This window comes from Meles meles, chromosome 9 (assembly GCF_922984935.1).
Source record: "Meles meles chromosome 9, mMelMel3.1 paternal haplotype, whole genome shotgun sequence".
NCBI classification, from domain to species: Eukaryota; Metazoa; Chordata; class Mammalia; order Carnivora; family Mustelidae; genus Meles; species Meles meles.
The window spans coordinates 110,960,780-110,975,100 of NC_060074.1; positions in this window are offsets into that span (position 1 = coordinate 110,960,780).

A 14,321-nucleotide genomic window follows, 5' to 3' on the forward strand; every position below is an offset into this window, starting at 1 on the left:
AAATATCACCATATATACATTTCAGCAAGAAATAAAAGCTGAGGGGCGCCTGGGTGGCTCAGTGGGTTGGGCCGCTGCCTTCGGCTCAGGTCATGATCTCAGGGTCCTGGGATCGAGTCCCCCATCGGCCTCTCTGCTCGGCAGGGAGCCTGCTTCCCTCTCTCTCTCTCTCTGCCTGCCTCTCTATCTACTTGTGATCTCTCTCTGTCAAATAAATAAAATCTAGAAAAAAAAAAAAGAAATAAAAGCTGAAATTTAGAAAATAAGACTATATATACTTAAATTAGTGTAAATATTATTAAGTACCTAGGACAAAATTTAATTTAAGATGTGTAAATCCCCCACATGGAAACTGTCAAAAAGTATTATGAACAGAAATTTTAAAACACTTAAATATGAGATCTTTTAAAAATGTTGTTCAGTAATTTGCAGATCTATGTCAAAAAGATAATAGAGAAAAAATATGATTAAAAATGAGTAGGGAATCTGAAATTAGTATTTTTCAAAAAAGATATACAGGTGACTAACAGAGACAGGAAAAGATGCTCAGCAGCACCAATCCACAGGGAAATATAATCAAAATCACAGTGAGATACCACCTCACACCTGTCAGAATGGCTAGTTTCAAAAAGACAAGAGGGATGGCCGGGTGGCTCAGTCAGTTAAAGTTTCAACTCTTGATTTTGGCCCAGGTCATGATGCCAGGGGAATGGGATCAAGCCCTGCCTCTGGCTCCACACCCAGTGGGAAGTCTGCTGGAAATTCTTTCTTTCTATCTCTCTCTTCCTCTCCACCTCCTCCTGTTTTCTCTCTCCTTCTCTCTAAACGAAATAAATAAATCTTAAAAAAAAGGAAAGATGATGCTTCTCCATGTCCTCATATCAGGGAGATCATATGATAGCTGTCTTTCTCCGATTGACTTATTTCACTAAGCATGATACGCTCTAGTTCCATCCACGTCGTCGCAAATGGCAAGATTTCATTTCTTTTGATGGCTGCATAGTATTCCATTGTGTATATATACCACATCTTCTTGATCCATTCATCTGTTGATGGACATCTAGGTTCTTTCCATAGTCTGGCTATTGTAGACATTGCTGCTATAAACATTCGGGTACACATGGGGGGGTAGGGGGATAGGAGAAGAATCAATGAAACAAGATGGGATTGGGAGGGAGACAAACCATAAATGACTCTTAATCTCACAAAACAAACTGGGGGTTGCTGGGGGGAGGTGGGATTGGGAGAGGGGGAGCGGGCTATGGACATTGGGGAGGGGAGGCAAACCATAAGAGACTATGGACTCTGAAAAACAACCTGAGGGTTTTGAAGGGTCAGGGGTGGGAGGTTGGGGGAACAGGTGGTGGGTGATCGGGAGGGCACGTTTTGCATGGAGCACTGGGTGTTGTGCAAAAAGAATGAATACTGTTACGCTGAAAAAAAAATAAATAAAAAGGGAAACAGTGCAAAAAAAAAAAAAAAAAAAAAAAGGAAAGATGAGAAATAAGTGCTGGTGAGGATGTGAAGAAAAAGAACCCCTGGTGCACTGTTGGAATGTAAATTGGTCCAGCCACTGTGGAAAATATATGGAGGTTCCTCAAAGAAATAAAAATATAATTAGTATATCCAAGGAAAATGAAAACAGTATGTCAATGAAATATATGCCCTACCATACTTGTTGCACCATTATTTACAGAAGCCAAGATATGGAAGCAACCCAAGTGTCCACTGACAAATAAATGGATAAAGGAATTGTGGTATATACATGTGTGTATTTATATTTATATTTATATTTAATATATATTTCCAGTATATATTTCCACTATATATATGAATACGTACTATATATGTCATACATAGTCAACCATAAAAAATGGAAATCTTACCTTCTTTACATCATGGATGGACCTTGAGGGCACTGCTAAGTGAAATAAGTCAGAAAAACATATAATCTCACTATATGTGGAATTAAAAAAACAAACAAACACTTCATAGATACAGAAAACAGATAGGTGGGGGACCAAGGTGGGGGTTAGAGGTGGGTGAAATGGTTAAGAGGGTCAAAAAATACAAACTTCCAGTTGTAAAATAAATGAGTGTTATGGGGATTTAATGCACAGCATAGTGACTGTAGCTAATAATATTGCATTGCATATTTGAAAGACACTAAGAGGCTAGATCCTTAAAGCCTTCATCAGAAGGAATAAAGTTGTAAAATGCATGATGGGTGTTAATTAGACTTACTGTGATGATTATTTTGCTATATATACAATTATCAAATTATTACATTGTACTCCTGATGTAATATGTTATACATTAATTATATCTCAATTAAAAAGAAATATAGATATTGATAATCTACTTAATGCTCTATGTTTAAATCAATTCCAGAGAGATTATGGAGTTAATTCTGAAAGAAAAAAAACAATAAATTGTCTGCAAGATGACATAGGATAGTAGCTTCATATATTTCAGGCAGAGTGGGACTTCTTTAAGAAGATATAAAATGTATTAATCCTGAAAGGAAAGAATTGATAAATTATAGCACATTAATATAAGGAACTCTTAATGAAAACACCATTAGGAAAGTGAAAAGGCAAACCAATGTGCAGAAAAATGTGTTTGAAACAGATATAGTTGAAATGGGGTTCATACATCATATATATAAAATAATTGTTCCAAAAATTATAGGAAAATTTAAAAAAAGAGAGTATCCAAATAGCCAATAAACCCATTAAAAATCAAGGAAACAAAAACTAAGTCTACAATGAGATACAATAAAAACTCAACAGAATGGCTAATGCTAATTTTTATGTAAGACCAACTTTTGGTGAGGAAGTAAAGCTATTCTATAGCTTTCCCCCTTACTGTGATAGGATTAGACATAAGGACCATTACCTTACAAACCTATTTGCAAAAATTGACTGGCATTGAACAGACACTAACCCTGTAACCACCAACTACATTCTTGGGTATATACCCAATCTATATGTACAAGTGTGAACCAAAATCTACAGAAACATACATAGTGTAATATAAATAGTAGTCCCAAACTAGAAACAACCCAAATGTCTATCAACATTAGAATGGATTCATAAATCATGATGTATTTGTGAAATAAAAAAATTTACAGAAATTAAAATGAACTATAAATGTATTCTGTTCATAAAATGGCACCATTAAAGGAGGGAAAATCCATGACGAATAATACAATATGAGAATCCAGGCTGTTGATTACCTTTGGTGAAGTGTGAGGCACTATTTATTGTTAGAAGTCAGGAGGATCGTTTCTTGTGAGGAATGAAATTTTCTCCTTCTCAGAGTTGACAGTTACAAGAGTATATTCATTTTAAGATGCTTATTAAACTAAGCATTTATGACTTATACACTTTCTATATGCATGTTTCCCTCCATTAGAAAAATGTTTAAAAACATATCTAGAGTTATTTGAAGAAATAAATAGACTGACAAATAACTTTGAAATATACCTTTATTTCTACATCTGTCTTTTTACCCATCTATTTAAATACAGATGCATATATTATAAACATGCTCCAGCAAATTTGAAACTTAATAGAAATGGGTTAATTTATACAAAATTTTGCTTACCAAGCTTGGTATAAAAAGAAATATAAAATCAGAATTATCTTATTTTTTTAAAATAATCTGTAATCAAAATCTTCCCTCAAAGGAAACCCTAGGCTCTTTTGTCTTTATGAGCAAATACTATTGAATGCTTAAGAAAGAAAAATATCAATCTTCCACAAAATTTTCCCAAGGATAGGAAACAAAAGAACACATTTTATAAGGTCAGCATATTTTTAAGTCTAAGACTTGACAACATTACAACGGAAAATTTCAAGCCAGTAACATCCAAGAACATAGACATGAAAATGTGAGCAACAAAAACTAACAATATGTATAAAGAATAATACATGATGAATAATTTAGGTTTGTTACAGAGATACAACATTGATATATATGGAAAATTTATGTAATAATTTCCATAAATGAAGTAAAAAGCATTTGATAATATATATTTTCCCTTGAGTTTTAAAAATAGCACTTTTCAAGCGGAAAACAAAGGGTATCCTTAATTTACCAAAAACAAAAACAAAAGATAGCATGCTTAGTGTTTAATGAGGAAATAAATCTTCCCTTGTGGGATTAGGAAGAAGGGACAATTTCATAACATGCTACTTGTCTTCATCATTGTACTAGAGGTACTAGTCAGTGGAATAAGCCAAAGTAAAATAAAATGAAATAAATATTTATTTAAGATTTAAAAAGAAGAAATACAAGCACTACTATTTTTTAACCAATTAATTTAATACAATGGATCAGCAATTTTGTTGACTTAAAGAATAATATGCAAAATTTGTTTTTCTATATTAGCCACCACTAGTTAGAAAGAAGAGGAACAAAAATATTACAGACCAGGGAAGAGACCTAACAGAAAGTGGATGAGACTTCCTCCCTTCAGAAAGCTGTAAAACACAATTTTTAATAAACAATTTTTTTTAGTGCAGTTTAAGGTTCACAGAAAAATGGAATGAGAAACACAGAGTTCCCATTTACCCTTTAGCCCAAGACATGCTAACATTGCTCATCTCAACACCCCCCCACCTGAGTGGCATACTTGTTACAACTGATGTTACATTGACACATCATTATTACTCAAAATATATAATTTACATTTGGGTTTATCCTATGGATTTGACAAATGAAGAGTGAGATATCTACCTATCTGATAGCATCATACAGAATAGTTTCACTATTCTAGAAATGCTCTATGCTTCATAGATTCTTTTTCCTTGCCCCCTAATTCCTGGCAAACTCTGATCACTTTACTGTTTTGGCTTTTCCCAAATATCATATAATTGGAATCATACAGTATGTAGCCTTTTCTGATTGGCTTCTATTGTTTAATAATATACATTTAAGTTTTCTCCATATCTTTTCATGCTTGATAGATCATTTCTTTTTTACTGGTAAATAATATCCCATTGTCTGGGTGCACCGCATTTTATTTATCCATTCACCTACTGAAGGATATCTTGGTTGTTCCAAGATTTGACAATTATGAATGAAGCTGCTGTAAACATCTATGGACAAAATTGTGTGTGTGTGTGTGTGTGTGTGTCTCCTTGGACATAGTTTTTAATTCTTTTGGGTAAATACTAAGGAATACAATTGCTGGAGGATATAGTAAGAGTATTTTTTGTTTGTTTGTTTTTAGGAAATTGCCAGTCTATACCAGTTGGCATTCCCATTGGCAATAAATGGGAATTCTCATTGCTCTACATCCTCACCAAGATTTGGTGTTGTTCCAACTTTGGCCATTCTCATAGATGGCAGAAATATCTCATTGTTTTAATTTGTATTCCTCCGATGACAATATGGAGCATCTTTTCATTTGCATATTTTATATCTGTATATCTTCTTCAATGAGGTGTCTCTGCAGGTCTTAAGTCAATTTTTTAATTGGTTGGATTTCTTAATATTGACTTCTAAAAGTTATTTATACATTTTGGATATCAGTCTTTCACCAGATATTTATTTAAAAGAGAGAGAGAGTACAGGCAGGGAGAGTAGCAGACAGAAGGAGAAGCAGGCTCTTGGCTGAGCAAGGAGCCTAACACAGAAGTCCATCTCAGGAGCCTGGGATTATGACCTGAGCCAAAAGCAGATGCTTTAACTGACTGAGCCACCCAGGCATCCCCATCAGATATTTATTTTGCAAATATTTTCTTCCAGCCTGGGTCTTATCTTCTCATTCTCTTTACTTTGGTTTTTACAGAGCAGAAAATTTTAATTGTAATAAATCTCAGCATCAATTATTTATCTTCTGGATCAATCCTTTGGTATTGTGTCTAAAGTTATTGCCATATCCAAGGTAATCTAGCTTTCTCTTCTATTCCCCTTAGGGGGTTTATAATTTTTCTTTTTACATTTAGGTCTATAATCTATTTTGAGTTAAGTTGTGAAGCATGTAAATTATGCATCAAGATATTTTTCTTGTTTATAATTCTTTTCCTTTCCTTTTTTTTTTTTTTTTTTGGTGTAATATCCAATAGGTAGTTCTAGTACCATTTGTTGAAGAAATTATCTTGTCATCATTGTGTTATCTTTTCTTCTTTGTCAAAAAACATTTGACTATATTTATGGGATCTTGGTTCTCTACTATTTGTCCATTATTTTTCTAATAATACACCATTTTGATTACTGTAGTTATATGGTAAATCTTGAAGTTGGGTAGTGTCAGTCCTCTTTGTTCATCTTATAATGTTGGTTATTCTGTTTTGTTTGGTTTTGTTTGTTTGTTTTTTGCCTCTTCAAAGATATTTTAGAATTAATTTAATATCCACAAAATACTGTGCTAGGAATTTGATTGGGTTTGGGTTGATTCATAGATTAAATTGGAAAGAACTAACATCTTGACAATAATGAGTCTTTGTATCCATGAACATGGAATACCAATTTATTTAGTTTTTTTTTTTAATTCCTTTTATGAGAGTTTTATAATTTTCCTCATATAAATCTCACACATATTTTGTTAGATTTATACCTAAGTATTTCATTTTGGAGGATGATAATTTAAATGGTACTGTGGTTTTTTTTTAATATTTTATTTATTTGACAGAGAGAAATCACAACTAGGCAGAGAGGCAGGCAGAGAGAGAGGAGGAAGCAGGCTCCCTGCAGAGCAGAAAGCCCCATGTGGGGCTCAATCCCAGGACCCTGGGATCATGACCTGAGCTGAAGGCAGAGGCTTTAACCCACTGAGTCACCCAGGTGCCCCGGTATTGCGTTTTTAATTGAAAATTCCGCTTATTCATTTTTGGTATATTGGAAAGTGATTGACTTCTGTATACTAATCTAGTATCTGCAACCTACCCATAATTTCTTATTAGTTCCTGGAGTTTTGTTATTGTTGTTTTGATTCTTTCAGATTTTCTACATAGACAATTATATCACCTGCTAATTAAAAAAACTTTTTTTTTATTTTTTACTTCCCAATCTATACAGGTTTTCTTTCTTTTTCTTGCTTTACTACATTACTTTTGACTTCCAATACAATATATGGCAAAGGAGTGATGAGAAGACTAAAACATTTTTTGATAAAAATTGTTGAAGACATGCACATGGAGGACAACACTATCTTCACATATTGCAAGGACAAGTGTAAAATTATGAATTCTTTTCTTAAATGGATTTATAAATCCAATGCAATCTTAATTAGTATCCCAGGCTTTATTTTTGTGTACACGAGTTTGATGATTAAAAAACTAATTATAATATGTACATATAAAAGCAAGATTCTAAAAGTCATCTTTTATAAAGTTACTATTCTTTTTAAAAAATATTTTATTTATTTATTTGATCTAGAGAGAAAGATCACAAGTAGACAGAGAAGCAGAGAGAGAGAAGCAGGCTCCCTGCTGAGCAGAAAGCCTGATGTAGGGCTGAATCCCAGGACCCTGAGATCATGACCTGGACTGAAGGCAGAGATTTAACCCACTGAGCTACCCAGGTGTCCCATAAAGTTACTATTCTTAAGACATTGTAGTAGTGGGATTAAAACTGATTGAAATAGAGATATGCAATAACATAAGAATGAGCCAGAAAAAAGTCTAAACACATATAGAGACACTGAATTTATGACATTGATGGTAACATAAACAGTGATGGAAAGGCAGTCTGGGACAGTGCTGGGAAATTTCTATATCCATATGGAAAAATAAATTGGCATCCATCCATGGCATACAAAACTTAATTCCACATGTAATGTAGTTCAAAATTTAAAGTCAAAATAATAACACTTTGAGAAAAGAAAATAGAAGAATATTTTCAAGAATTTAGAATATGGAATTTTTTTAAAAATATTTTATATATTGATACGAGAGAGCAAGCAGGCACAAGTGGGGGGAAGAGTAGAGGAAAAGGAGAAGCAGGTTCCCTGCTCAGCCTCTATGCAGGGCTCAAGCCTGAGATTCTGTGATCATGACCTGAGCCAAAGGCAGATGCTTAACTGACTGAGTCACCCAGGTGCCACAAATATGGAATAATTTTTAAAATGAGATGAAAGTTGGATTAATAGTGCTACATTGTTTCCTCAAATTAGAAAATCATATCATCCAAACAAAAAGGAATACTATAGAGTATAAAAATGATATTTGAAACATATAACTGAAAATGGCATAGAGATAAGAGTAGTCTTACAAAAAGAAACAACCTAACATAAAAATGGGGAAGAATCCTGAATAGTTATCTTGCAACAGAATATGTCCTCTTAGCCACTTACCCTATGAAAAAAATGCTTATTTTATTAATTGTCAAGAAAAGATGAATTATCTACAATGAGATACTGATATACACCCATTAGAATGGATAATATTTCAAAAAACTGAAAAGGCAAAGTGTGAGTGAGAATAAGAACTGATGAATAACTCTTTTTTGCTGGTGGAAGTATAAGGTGACTAATCCACTTCAGAATACTGTTTACTAAAAATGAACAATTATGTGCTAATAATCCAGTAATTCCACTGCTGGGAAATATTCAATAAAATATATGAGTAAGTATACCAAGTAAATGTATAAATGTCTTTGTAGTAGCATTATTGGCAATATAAAAGCAGAAAAAAAAAAGTATGTCAATGTTAGAATGAACAAATAATGGTATAATGAACAAAAAACGGTATACTTATTCAATGAACTATTTTTTTATAAGAAATGTAGTTAGTTAAATTTTATAAAAGTATCAGTGAGGAAAAAGCTATAAACACCAATGAATAAATATAGTAAAATTCTATTTATATGGATTTCAAAGACAGGCACAATTACTCTATTACATTAGGAGCCAGAATGGGCATTATCATTTGCAATATGGAAAGGAATGGCAATTGGATTGGGGCAAGGGTGTCTTTTGACTTGCTGGTATTCTATTTCTTGATCTCTGTGGTAATTACGCTATGCATCTACGTTTTGCATACTTCTTTGTATGTATTCTCTTTCAATTAAAAAAAAAAGCCAAAAGTGAGTTAATCTAATTGGGATAACTTGTTTGGTGAAATTACAATCTGAATGGTTACTGGAAGAAATGATTTTTCTTGATTACAGTAAAAAATGTAATCTCTTCCATATAAACATATAAAGGAAAATTGCTATCTGAGGGTGTTGCTGGTTAAGAACAGTTGGATAGTACTGCTGAGTTGGTTTCTTATCAAGGACAGCTATAGCGTGGTTGCCCGTGTTCTCTGGTCAGGTTTCCTAATTAAGTAGGATTGAGTGCTATTTCTCAGCAGCAGGACAGGAGTGAAAATTTGTTTCCTTACCTGAGAGAAACCACTGAACTGGCTCTACAGCTGTTCTCTTAAGCTGTTACAGCTTAATCATTATGGATCCAAAAGTAGCAGAGCTGTCCACTAAGATATGGCCTGTTTTGGGTCTTCAAATGGACAGCCACTGGCTGAGCACTCTGCTCAGATTCCACTATAAGCAGAGTTGTAGGATGGCCTTTCCCCGGTGCTGTACTCTGGTTAGTTTTCCTGGTCAGGAAGAGCTGAGAACGGTATTTAGTAGGGGATGGGTGGGGTATGAATTCACTTTCATGCGTAGGTGGAGTGGCAAAACAATCCCCAAGGCTGGCATGACTCATTATTTTTGGATCCAAATCAGAAAATGCACACTGTGTTTGCTGGCCAGACAAGGTCACCAGCTTAGCTCTGCAGACAGGCAGAGCTGCTGACTGGGCTCTTTGCTCAAGGGATACTGTCAGTGAAGTGATAGGATGATCTATGCAGCTTTCCAGGTGTTCTAGTTGGGTTTCCTGATGAGGCAGGGCGCTGGACAGAGTATTTAGCAACAGATGGAGTTACAAATTACCTTTCCTGCTTATGCAGGGTGGCATAACAGTTTCCAGGGCTGGCAAGGCTTATCGTTTGGGGTCCTGAGTCAAGCAGAACTATATGCCGTATTTCCTGGCCAGACAGGATCACTGGCTTGGCTCTGAAAGTGGGCAAAACATCTGGCTGGGTTTCTACTTGGGTGTCACTGTAAGAGAGAACTCAGTTTGCCAAGATCGGAACATTGGTTGGTGAAAACCCCAAACCCCTTCTCCATCACAATCTGATGTCGAGTGGTCAAACCACGCAGAATTTTCCCACTGTCTCTTTAGGGCAAGACTTGAGTGGGAAGTGACAAATTCCCAGGAAGTGACCCACAATGCTAGGGGAGCTAGATGTCCACTTTGAACTCCTTTTCCCACTGAAGAACCAGAGGCCCTGTGAGCCCTCTTTGTGCAGTCCTGTGATAACCTGGGAGAGGAAGAATGTTGTCAGAGTGCAACCATTCCTTTTACCCTTACAATGTAGTCCTTCTTTGTCTTGGTTGTCCAAGGGTGTGCCTCAGTCTCATCCCCATACTCTGGAATTTTCATATGCCTTGTTTATGGATAGTTGTACATTGGTCTTCTTGTGAGGGGAACTGAAGTCAGGAACAACCTACATTGCCATCTTAGCGATGTCACCCTCCTTCTTCCTTCTTGTGGATCCAAATTTCCATGGCATTATTTTCTACATTCTGAGAGAAGAAATAGATTGCTATTTTTTATTTAACAGAAATGTAATCTGACTGCCACATTTCTATATTTGGCATGGCTGTGAAGTTAAGTTTAAAATGGGGTAAGGAGGGACGCCTGGGTGGCTCAGTGGGCTAAGCAACTGTCTTCTCCTCAGTCATAATTCCTGGGGTCCTTGCTTTGCAGGGAGCCTGCTTCTCCCTCTGCCTGCCACTCTCCCTGCTCGTGCACTCTCTCTTTCTGACATAAATAAATAAATAAGTAAAATCTTTACAAAAATTAAATGGGATAGGGAAAGAAAAACTGAAAAATTATACTGGAGGAATAGGAAGGAAAGAAATGAAAAAAATAAGGATTTACATCATGTCAGAGAATTTGAAGTCTGCCATGTGTGTGATGGGGAAACTGTAAAGGCTTTTACTCTTGATCAATTTTGAAATAGTTGCGTATTATCTTAAGAAACCATCAAAGGGTTGATTTCTGATTCCCCCACCCTTAGAATATGACTTTTATCAGTTACAGATCATTCATAAACTTCAGTTTTTTTTCTTTTAATAAATAGTAGTAATATAACTGAAGTATGTTCTTAATACATCATTTATCACATAATGACATATGGCACATATCTCTTATATATATCCTTTTCCTCCTAAAAACAACAACAAAAAATGAATTGTTTATGCTTTTTCCAGGAAATTCATTTATTTTTAAGAGCATTCTGTATGTAATCTGAAGGAAAACTTGATTTCAATGGTGGGATTTCAGGTATCACATTTGGCCAGGAAGAGAAGCACAGTTGAATACCATCGCATGACCTCATCTATATCAATTGTCATTATTTTCTTCACATAGTTTAGGGACTATGGATGACTTTATCTAATTGCCTTCAATTTGAATGCTTAAGGAAGTTACATAAAATGAAAAGGTTATGCTTAGTTTAGACTGGAATCACAGCCATCATTCAGCTCTTAGGAGATATTTACAAATTATGAAGAGCATTTATTTTGTTAATATATGTAAAACACCTCATCCAAATACATGGTATACTGGAGATATTTCATAATTTAAAAGAAGAGAGGAATAGAAATTTAAATACAAAGAACTTCCAAGGTATAACTTCTAATAATGACCTATTTGCATGTGCGTGCAAGGAGAAGGAAGTTCTATTTCAAACCACCAGCTCAATATGACAGACTCAATATATCAGAGAATGTGTTATTAAATAGATTGCTATAAAAAAGGATAAAATTAATTTTACACTACAGCGCTTCTTCTAAACGTGTGTGTTTGCTGGAAGAACTTGGTGCTGCTTTTTGAATAAAAAGTGACTTTTTATTTGTAGTATTCAAACAAATTTACATCCTCAGGGAAATTAAACAGACTGGGCACATTTTATCCATATCTAAATTCATGTCACCAGACAGCCCTGTGTTATCGCCAACAATTTAGCAGGAATATTAGCCTCTGGTAAGTTGCATCACTGGGGGGTCAGTGGAGTAAGCTCAGCTAAGTTGATTCGGGGTTTGATGGGAGTCTTAAAGAAACTCTTAATGTTAACTTGAGAATACTTAATAGTCTTCCCTTTTTGCATTTAGTATTTTTATCCCCAAGTAAGTCATTGTCAATAAATCAATAAACACAATTCTAAACAAAATTCTAAATGTAAATTCAGTATTACATATTTCTTTGTTACATTTTGGGAGAAAGTTCATAGATCAGTGGTTTTTATTTATCTCAAAGACAAAGACTACAATTTTAGATTTTCTGTAAATATGTGCTTTATTACTGAAATGACAAATATTCCCAATGGAGATCTTCATCTTTCCTCTGGCACACTCTGGCCTGGTGAATTGTTTATTTTACTATATATCGTCATAACATAAACTGTAATAATCGTACCAAATAACTTCACAAATTTTAAAGCAAAATGGATATATTTGCTATAATTAATACAGCATAATTTCCCTGGAAAAAAACATAAACTGATAGCAGTATTTCAAAGCCTCAAAAACATCATAGATTCTTAGTCTAGAAGTCATTTTCCTTTTTCTCCATCAGTCCCTTTCCTTCCCCTTCCTCCTTTACTTCTCCTTCCTCTCTTTCCATCTTCCAATTTTGTTTCTGTCTCTTCCAAATTCTTTCCCATTCAAAAGAACTTCCCATTCTTTTTCTTCCCATAGTTCCAGGGTTTGGAGATACAGTGGCAAATGACAGAGTCCCTGTCCTCAGGCAGGTCACAAACATATTCTAAAAAACGAAGGAAAGTAAACCAGGTTTACAGTGATGAAACCACCACTCTTGGTTAACTCTTTACCATATGCTATTGGAAATTTACTTTTTCACCCTAATTAGCCTCCTTATTGCAGACTCTCCACTCTAGAATCTCATCTATTGAGTGATGGCTACAACGGATATTTATTATATTATTCTTTCTATGTTTAAGTCTCCTTATATTTTTTCATAAAAAAGGAAAACAATGGGTGTCTGGGTGGCTCAGCTATTAAGCGGTTGCCTTCATCTCAGGTCATGATGCCAGGGTCCTGGCATTGAGCCTCACATCACGCTCCCTGCTCAGCGGAGAGCATGCTTCTCCCTCTCCCTCTGCCTGCCACTCTGCCTACTTGTGCTCTCTCTCTCTCTGTGTCAAATAAATAAATAAAATCTTAAAAAAAAAAAAAAAGGAAAACCAAAAGATGCACACACCACTCTGAAGCTCAAGTTTCTGCAGAAACTTGGAACATTTAGCCTGGAGTATTTCATGCTCAGAGAGGCATTAGAAGTGTTTTCAAACAGGTCATGGAAAAAGAGAGACAATTTGGCCAAATAAAAGCTTTAATATTGAGTTTTTCAGCTACATAAAATGATTCAATTTCTAATAGACACATACAGAGATAGAATGGTCTGTCTGAGAATAAGATAATGAGCTTCTTGTCATCAACTCAATGACTGGACTTTATAGTAAATTACTGATGTCAAAAGTTTTCATAAAAACATATTCGAAGGGGGGAAGGAAAGATGAATAAGAGACTCTTTAAGGTGCAAAGACACCATAAAATGCATATGTAGAAATAAATACCCCTCCTTTGTTGTGGGAGGGCAACTCAATATGCTATGCCCCTTATGGAGTTTTTAAAATCACATCCTATTATATTAATGGAGAAACTGAGGCTAAAGTAAATGGCATTGTATACATACAATGGGATTTTACTCAGCCATCAGAAAGGATGAATGCTTACCATTTACATCGACATGGATGGAAGTGGAAAGTATTATGCTGAGCAAAATCAGTTAATCTGAGAAAGACAATTATCAGATGGTTTCACTCATATATGGAGTATAAGAAACAGGGCAGAGTACCATAGGGAAACAGATGGAAAACAACAAAATAGGAAGTCATCAGAGAGAGAGAAAAATCATGAGTCTTTTAACTATAGGAAACAAACTGAGGGTTGCTGGAGGGAAGGTAGGCAGGGAGATGGGATAACTGGGTGATGGGCATTAAGGAGGACATGTGATGTGATGAGCACTGGGTGTTATATACAACTGATTATTTAACACATCTGAAAATAATAATGTAATATAAGTTGGCTAATTGAATTTAAATACAAAAATAAAGTAAGTAGCAAAATCTAGATGTGAAATCAAGTATGGATAATTGAAAAATTAATATCCCCCCATGCATTCCATCCCAAGAATGCAGGACACACCATGATTAAATGACAATTTAATTAATAAGGACAAA